The sequence below is a fragment of the Solanum pennellii genome, chromosome 1, assembly GCF_001406875.1.
Source record: "Solanum pennellii chromosome 1, SPENNV200".
NCBI lineage: Eukaryota > Viridiplantae > Streptophyta > Magnoliopsida > Solanales > Solanaceae > Solanum > Solanum pennellii.
This window is the reverse complement of record NC_028637.1, coordinates 81,876,070-81,884,308: the sequence shown is the minus strand read 5'-3', so window position 1 is coordinate 81,884,308 and position 8,239 is coordinate 81,876,070. Positions and strand designations below refer to the sequence as shown.

The 8,239-nt window shown below is 33.7% G+C and overlaps 1 long non-coding RNA gene and 1 other non-coding gene across 2 annotated transcripts; both read right to left on the bottom strand.

Annotated features, from left to right (window-relative positions):
* Positions 1–249: 249 nt before the first annotated feature.
* LOC114075780 lies at positions 250–357 on the bottom strand. The gene has a single exon (XR_003576168.1). It is a non-coding gene; the product is annotated as a small nucleolar RNA R71 (small nucleolar RNA).
* A 2,888-nt stretch (positions 358–3,245) lies between these two features.
* On the bottom strand, positions 3,246–8,232 carry LOC114075618. Its single transcript, XR_003576011.1, has 3 exons — positions 7,856–8,232; positions 4,675–4,758; positions 3,246–3,773 (listed from the first exon to the last, which is right to left on the bottom strand). It is a non-coding gene; the product is annotated as an uncharacterized LOC114075618 (long non-coding RNA).
* Between the last annotated feature and the right edge of the window lie 7 nt (positions 8,233–8,239).

Genomic DNA, 8,239 nt, shown 5'->3' with positions numbered 1-8,239 from the left:
GCAATTACTGCACACAAACGAGCAGTTCACATGCTTACTACATGAGGACTCGCAAGCTCATCTGTAGAATTTTTTTTAGAGATCAAATAATTACATCACACAGGATGCCTATCGGCATATGAGACTCATCATGTTTCTCTCTATTAGGAGAAGACAACAGGTGGCTTACATTTTAACATACCAACTCTATTACATCATGAGCTAATTTTGCGAAGAATTTCAAGGTTCTCCCCATTTGGGAAGACAACTAAATTGAGTAGCGAGATCTTGGATTTTAGATAGAAGGAAGGTGAAGGATTACCCCAAGCATGGGAGCAATTTAAAATGTTTTTTGCTGAATTTTCCCCATCATCACCCGACCAAGGAATTCCTAGCACATACGTTTGTAGAGAGTTTAGACACTCATTCTATGCTATTTCATGATTTTGTTGCAGGTGAACAAGCACAAGAGAAAGAAAATGATGAGTTGCTGATACTCTTAATCAGGTTGACAGCCAGTAATCTTTAGTGGACCAGTGAGTCCAACAACAATGCACTGAAGGATATAGGGATGCTGGAGGTTGATGGGATGACTAGTATACTAATAAAAATTGCAGCTGAAACACCTTTAGCCAATTGACCAAATTTTTTATGGTTCAAGTGCAGGTGCAAACTCAAGTTCAGTCAGTTCAACAAGCTTAGTCGTTATGCAAAGTCTGTGGAGGTTCTAATTAAGCAGATGTGTGGAGCTAACCCCAGAATCCATACATTTTGTAGGAAACGCAAGTAGAGGCACATGAAATCAAAATTTCTGGAACAACTCTTATCTCATGTATTCTGATTAGCAAACCATAAATAATAAAAGATGATAAGAAAAATTAAAGAACTATCAAAGTCCACAGAACTCACCGTGTGTCCTTAAGAAAATTAATCCCCTCAAGTACCCGAGGTTGCAAATTAATTCCTCCCAATATAAAAGGATTAACGATTAAAAAAGTAACGGTGTCTCAAACTTAGATAATTTGAACGAACTCAAAATGATAGTAACTAATCATACATACCGACACGATGGATCAATTTTGTTTTGAAAGAAATGTATGCAGAAGAAGGGAAGAATCAATGCAGAAAATGGGAGAAAACCTCTCTATTTATAGACAACAAAGGGTAAAGGTCACAACTCTTTTGAAAAAATACAACATTTCTGAAAGGTCACAACCCTTTGGAAAATGTACCACCTTTCAAACTGTCACAACCTTTTAGAATATACACAACCTTTCATAAAGGTCGCAACCCTTCAGCAAAGTCACAATTCTTCATTCCTATTCACACCTTTAAAACCCAACGATCCCCCACATGAACATGGAATAGTTATGTTAAAACATATGCATGAAAAATTGTGTGATTCGTAAGTAAGGATTGATTGCATCTAGATATGTGGGTTTCCCTTTGAACTTTCCATAGTGAACATATATCAGATAAGGTCGATCAAATGGTAGATTTGATATTTTTGAACCGTCGATCTTTGATATATACTTGGACAACACAACTCACACGATGAACCCTTAAACTGTTTTTTGTTCTCATTGTATTGTTCATCCCAGTCATGAACACGTCTTGGTTTATTAATGCGTTGAGAACTGACCTTACCAGATTCCCTTGAAGCGGCTTACACTTCACACTTACATAGATAATTTCGAAATATGTTATCCCGTAGATACACCATTTGATATACCATGTAAAAAACTTATAAACCATTAAAAAGTCCTAATGTATTTATCCTTTGTTACTTAACATTGTCTTATCATGAGAATGGACCACCAAAAATTTGAAAAGTTGAATCGCCATCAATGACATTTTTTGATCTCCTTGAACCCAGATCTTGGGATCTCCAGTCTTCTAGGTAGAGTTACCGCCACAATGTCCTGTCCTCGGTCTTAGTCTCATTCCCTTGGATAATCTATTAACCCCCTCTTTATTTAGGCCTTTTCTCAATGGATCTGACACATTATCTTTTGACTTTACATAGTCAATTAGGATAATTCCACTAGAGAGTAGCTCTCTAATGATATTATTTCTACGTCATATATGACGATACTTTCCATTATATATCATGTTTTATGCCCTACATATTGCAAATTAACTCTCACAGTGTATACATACTGGAGCTAAATGTTTGGGTCAAAAATCTTTCAAGAAATTTCGGAGTTTTTCAAATTCTTCACCAACCTTATTTAGAGTGATAAATATAGATTTCATAGTAGAGCGAGCGATATCTTTTTGTTTGGTTGATTTCGAAGAGACTTCTCCTCCACCAAGAGTAAGTACTTACTCACACGTGAATTTCACTTTATTTAGCCCGCTGAGTCATTTGCATCACTATATTCTTTCAATATTTTTGAATATTAGTTATAATAAAAGCAATAGTTTTAAGTATTTTTAAAATACTCTTGAACTTTTTTCATTGTCATTCAATGAGTTTGATTGAGATTACTCGTAAACCGACTCAATTTAGTAATAGCACATTCTATATCTAATCACGTACACTTCATGATATATATCATACTTCTCAATACTCTAACAAAATTCAATTGTGAGTCAATTTTTTGTTTATTCTTTTGAAGTAAAAACCTCATATTTACTGAAGTCTTTTAAATATTGAAATCCAAATACTTGAGCTCGTCAAATATCTTTTCAATCACATTAGTAACTTCAGTGTCTTTCATATCGAAGTTTCTCTCTAGCATACGTTTAGTATTAATTTATGTCAGAAGTGTCTCTTTTAAAGATCAACATGTCATCAACATAAAAACAAACATCGGCCTTGTGATTTGGAGTGACTTTAATGTAAAAATATTTGTCACATTTATTAATATTGAATTCATTTCCCAACATAGTTTGGTTAAACATCGCATTTCATTATTTTAGCACTTGTTTTAGTCCACAAAGTGACATAACAAGTTTACAGAGTTTCTTTTCTTTACCAGGAACCACAAATCTCTCAGGTCGTTGTATGTAAATTTCTTTCTCCAAATATCCATTTAAAAATAAAATGTTTTCACATCTATTTTGACGAATTTGAGGGGCATATAGTGCAGCTAGCGCAATTAACATCCAAATAGATGTAATCCTAGTTAGTGACTATTATGTATCAAAATAATCAATGATTTCACATTGTCTAAAAACTATGACAAAAAATATTGCTTTGTATTTGTCAATAGTTTCATCAACTTTCTTTTCCTTTTGTAGATCCACTTTGAACCCAAAGCTTATTTCGGAAAATCAACTAACTCTCAAGTATTGTTGTTCAAGATTGAATCTATCTTACTATTGACAACCTCTTTCCAAAAAGAATAATCCACATAGGACATGGTTTCTTAGATTTTATGAGATCATTTTCAAGAAAAAATGTTAACAAGCTTCTTTTGTTAGAAAGTTGTCCCAAGCTATGCATCAACCATTTATGTCTCACTGGGTTTCTCTTAAACGACTTCTCTGTTATCTCTGTTCAACTACCTCTTTTCGTGTACTGTTGCCAATGAAACTGATTGTCGGTTGCTTGCGTACTCTGACTCAGAGTGGGCAGGAGATCCTCAAGATTGCACATCGACCACTGGTTATGTTACCTATCTTAGTAGTTCCCCTATTTCATGGTCTTTAATGAAGCAGCATTGAGTTTCTCATTCTTCTATGGAGGCAGAATATCGGGCAGCTGATGCTACTCTTTCTGAAACTAACTGGCTCACCCATCATCTTCAAGAGCTTCAGTTTCCTCTTGCTGTTGTTCCAAGAGTTCCCTGTGACAATATCAGCACCACTCATATTTGTGCGAATCATGTTCTCTATAAATAAGTTCCACAATTCCTGATCAGCAGTCAATACTTACAATTTTTCATAAGCTTAAACTATAAAGCTTTTTGTTCTCAAGTTTACTCGAGCTACTTTATTCCTAAGCCACAACACAAGCTCATAATCTAGACTCTAAATTCAACTATTCACTATTATTCTTGCATTCATTTATCGCTCCATGTTTGTCATCTATTTTATAATAAGGTCAATTTTATCCGTATGCCTTTAAACCACCCTTAGAAATTTAATATTACCATATTACGGTAAACAACATCAAACAAAATGAAAAAAAAAATAACTAAAAGGCACAACATATAGAAGCATGAAACAAAGTTCATAACTTTCCTTCCCCATATTCTAAGTTGTTAGGTGTAAACTATGTTTTTGATAACTTTTACCCTCGCCACTCTTGATGATTACTAGACGTCTAAAGTATAGTCTTGCCAGGACAACAACGACAATCAATAATGTTTGAACATTAACCTTGATACAATCATAACTTAAGTAAAAAATGTCTTCGAAATAAAAATTTTAAAAGAAAAATAGTAATTCCTTAGCTTTCCCCCAAATATCATTTGTTTTTACTTTATTCGATAACAATGAATTCAACTACTTAATGCCTTGCACACAGTGTTTGCGGTACTTAAATGAGAATTATATAGAATCACTAGAAATCTAAGCGAGTGAATAATTGAAAAAGTCCCCAATTAGATAAAAGAGGAATAACCTAACTAATTAGGAATATCAACTCTTTATATCTTAAAAGTTACTCCACTGCTACTTCAGCTGGAAATAGAGAGGTAGAGAAGAAGAAAAGGGTGAAGGAAGAAAAAGGGGAAAGTTGGATACTTATTGATAGTTGCAATCCACCACAAGATGGGGCAAGTCTGTTGAAGCCACCTTAGGTAACCATTGATCCACCAAATGATGTCTCTACAAGAAGAGAATGAAAATTAGAAAATCAAGAAAACGGAAAAGAAAAGAATAAAAACTTTCCTCTACTAGCTAAGAAGAAAACATGGCAAACAAGAGGAAGGTGTTGATGACCTAAATCGAGTGGAATCGGAAGGTTCAATTCCACAAGGTTCTTGTTGCGTCATGTAGAGAAAGAGAGGGAGCTCAAATTGAAAACCTTACCTTTTAGGAAACATGTTTTAGAAGTTGATAGCCTCACTTAGTGGGCTTGACTTTTCATTTTAGCATTCTTTTTGGGCTAAACCAATTATGGCTTGGTCTTTTACTTGTTTGTACAGACTTAATTATTTTGAAATAAAGGAGCTCCAGCTTTATTTTCTAAAATAACTTATAACAAGTACAAAACGTAAAAGACCAATTTCAAAAATTGGTTTAGACCAAAAACAACACTAAAACGAAAAATCCAGCCCATTAGTGAGGCTATAAACTTCTATTGCATGTTTCCTAGAAGGTAGGGTTTCCAATTTGATCTCCCTATCTTTCTCCCATGTCGCCGCAAGGAACCTTATGGAATCTAACCTTCGTATTCCACTTGTTATAGATCATCAACACCTTCCTCTTGTTTGCCAGGTCTTTTTCTTAGCTAACTAGAGGTAGCTATTCAGTTTATTCTTTTCCATTTTCTAACTTTCATTTTATCCTTGTAGCGACATTATTCAGTGGATCAATGGTTACATGAACTGGTTTCTATATAGGTACCTCACCTTGTGGTAGGATCACATCTCTCGGTAAGTCTCCAACCTTCCCCACTTCTTCATCCGCCCTTTTCATCCTTTCTTATCTCTATTTCCAACTAAAGTAGCAGTGCAGTAAGTTCTAAGATATAAAGAGTTGATTCTTCCTAATTAGTTAGGTTATTCCTCTTCAATCTGATTGGAGAAGTTTTCAATTATTCTCTTACCTATTTCTAATGATTCAATATAATGCTCATTCTATCGCAAATACTGTTGTAAAGCAAGAAGCAGTTGAATTCATTGCTGTCTAATAAAGCTAAGGAATAACCAGATATGATTTTATATTTTTTATTTAGAAGACATTTTTACTAAAGTCATGATCATATTAAGGTTAGCGTTCAAACATTTTTACTGAGGTTGTAGTCCTAGCATGTATATACTTAGACATACAGTAAATATACAACAAATATATAATTACTTGGCAAGGTCAACTTTCATATATTTTTACCAGATTTGTGACCTTGCCAAAGCCAGAAGCTTAGGCATATAATACCTTCATATCTGGTGTGAAATCAGACATATACATGGCATACAAAACTAAAAATGATTTGCCTAAATAAGATTTTTGATGACATAGTTTAAACTTTGCTTCATATTTCACGCTTAATATTATCTTCTCAGTCACATCTCTACTCTATTCTCCCTCATATCGTTGGGGGAGATACTTTGTTCATAACCTAGCCTAACTCCAATGAAAAATAAATTAAACCTTTGTACTCTTAAATGGGTCTTTCTTGGCGGGTTCAAAGGGTATTTTTTCTATTTACTTTATCGTTTGTGATACCTTATGTAGGCCGATGTCACATTCTTTGATTCACAACCTTACTATATATCTTCTAATCATACTGATGTCTATGAGGTTTACTCCTACCTCTAAGGTCTTACTTGTATTGACTTTTGAGGAATGTACAGTTACTTCTACATCTCCTACTTGTAGTGCCATCACTCCTAACTTATCATCATCATCCGCATCTAGCACTATTCTCTGGTGAAATATGCCATGTGTCAAATAGTGTTGCTACTGCGGATTTGCCTCCTCCTAGCCAACCGATTGCATTTCAAAAAGGCTTACAATCCACTCAAAATACTAACCCATATTATACTTACTTGAGTTATCATCACCTCACTATTCCTTTGTATAATTTGTCCTCTGTTTTTATCCTTAAGACTATGGGTGAAATACTTTCTCAATTTGAAGGGAAGTTGACTATGGATGGTTCCATGTCTGTTTTACATACGTGTGTTAATTGATAGCTAGTCTCACTTCCGGTAGGTAAATCAACTAGTGGTTTTCATTGCATATACGCAGTCAAAAATGATTTAGATAGTTAGTTTGATAAGGCTCACCTTGTTGCCAAAGGGTATACTCAGTGTACTACCCCATTTTAACTCAAGGTCCAAACTGTATACAACATATTGTGATTCTTAATGCTATTTTAAAGAGTCGTTATCTAATTATGTGAAAGGTTATGATACCTATTTTACCAAAGTTATGATATATTAACTCTACATTAAGGTCTATTTAACCTTATACGATTCTAGGTAAGGGTTTCAATTTTTCTTGAAGGGAAGGGGTAAGACATCCTGTAAGATCCGTTAATAAATAGTTAATGAGTCAAATTTAGGTTAATCAATTAAACTAAAAAATTATGCGAAAGAAATTGCAAAAAACCATGAGTGGAAAACATTTTAACATTTGAAAAACTCTTTTATATATGGAAAGAATTTACGTGCATTTTTCTTTTTTGAAAACAATAGATAATCACTTGTTTAAAACGACAATTGTTTGTACAAAAATTGGTACGAAATGTATAGTAAAATAAAGGTTCAGTATATGAAGTTAATGTTCAAGTCTTAAAATTTATTTGCACCTTGAAACACATTGTACATTTAAAAATTGATTGAAATACAATGGCAAAAACTTGAAAACAAGAAAATAAAATAAAAACTCATTTGCTTAAAACAATTTTATTAGTCTCTAAAGTCATGGCTATAAAAAACACAGTACAAAATCTAATTATGACCCCATTAAAACGCTTCATTTTAAAAAATTCAATTTGAGCTTCAATAAATGCTAGATTTCTATCAAAAAAGGAAAAGCTCACATATGATAGATTGTTTATCGATAATTAGGTTGTGAGTAACTAAGTAATTATATTTAAACGTGATGATTTTTCCTATGTCAATTATCCCGACAGATAAAAGAATCAAGCACATCTAAATCACATTAGTAAGTTCATCATGTTAAGAAAAATCAACAATAATAAATAAATGCTAAAGATATAAATAGGCATAGGTGACTCCAAGTGAGTTTCACTCACTTTGTTTTCTATTCCGGATAGTCAAAGACATAGACTCCATATGCGGGTATGATGGTAGCGAGTCCATGAGACTTTATTTTGGCGAGAGTCCTCAATTCGGATTCCATTTTTGCTCCAATTTTTATGCAAGTAAAGAGAGGGTAAAGAGATTAATAAGACAATTCAACTTTAATCGATATTGAATAAGTCAAGAATAGTGCCAAATTAAGTCACGCCACTAAATTTATTTCGGGATACAAATTAAACTGCAAGCATCGGACAATATACATGACGATTTCCGAACCAAACTCAAAGCAGCCAAGTATGAAGCAAACATACGTGCCTTACAGACACAAGATTAAATTCCAAGTTGAACAGATTTGAACTATGGGAAGGGGGGGGGGG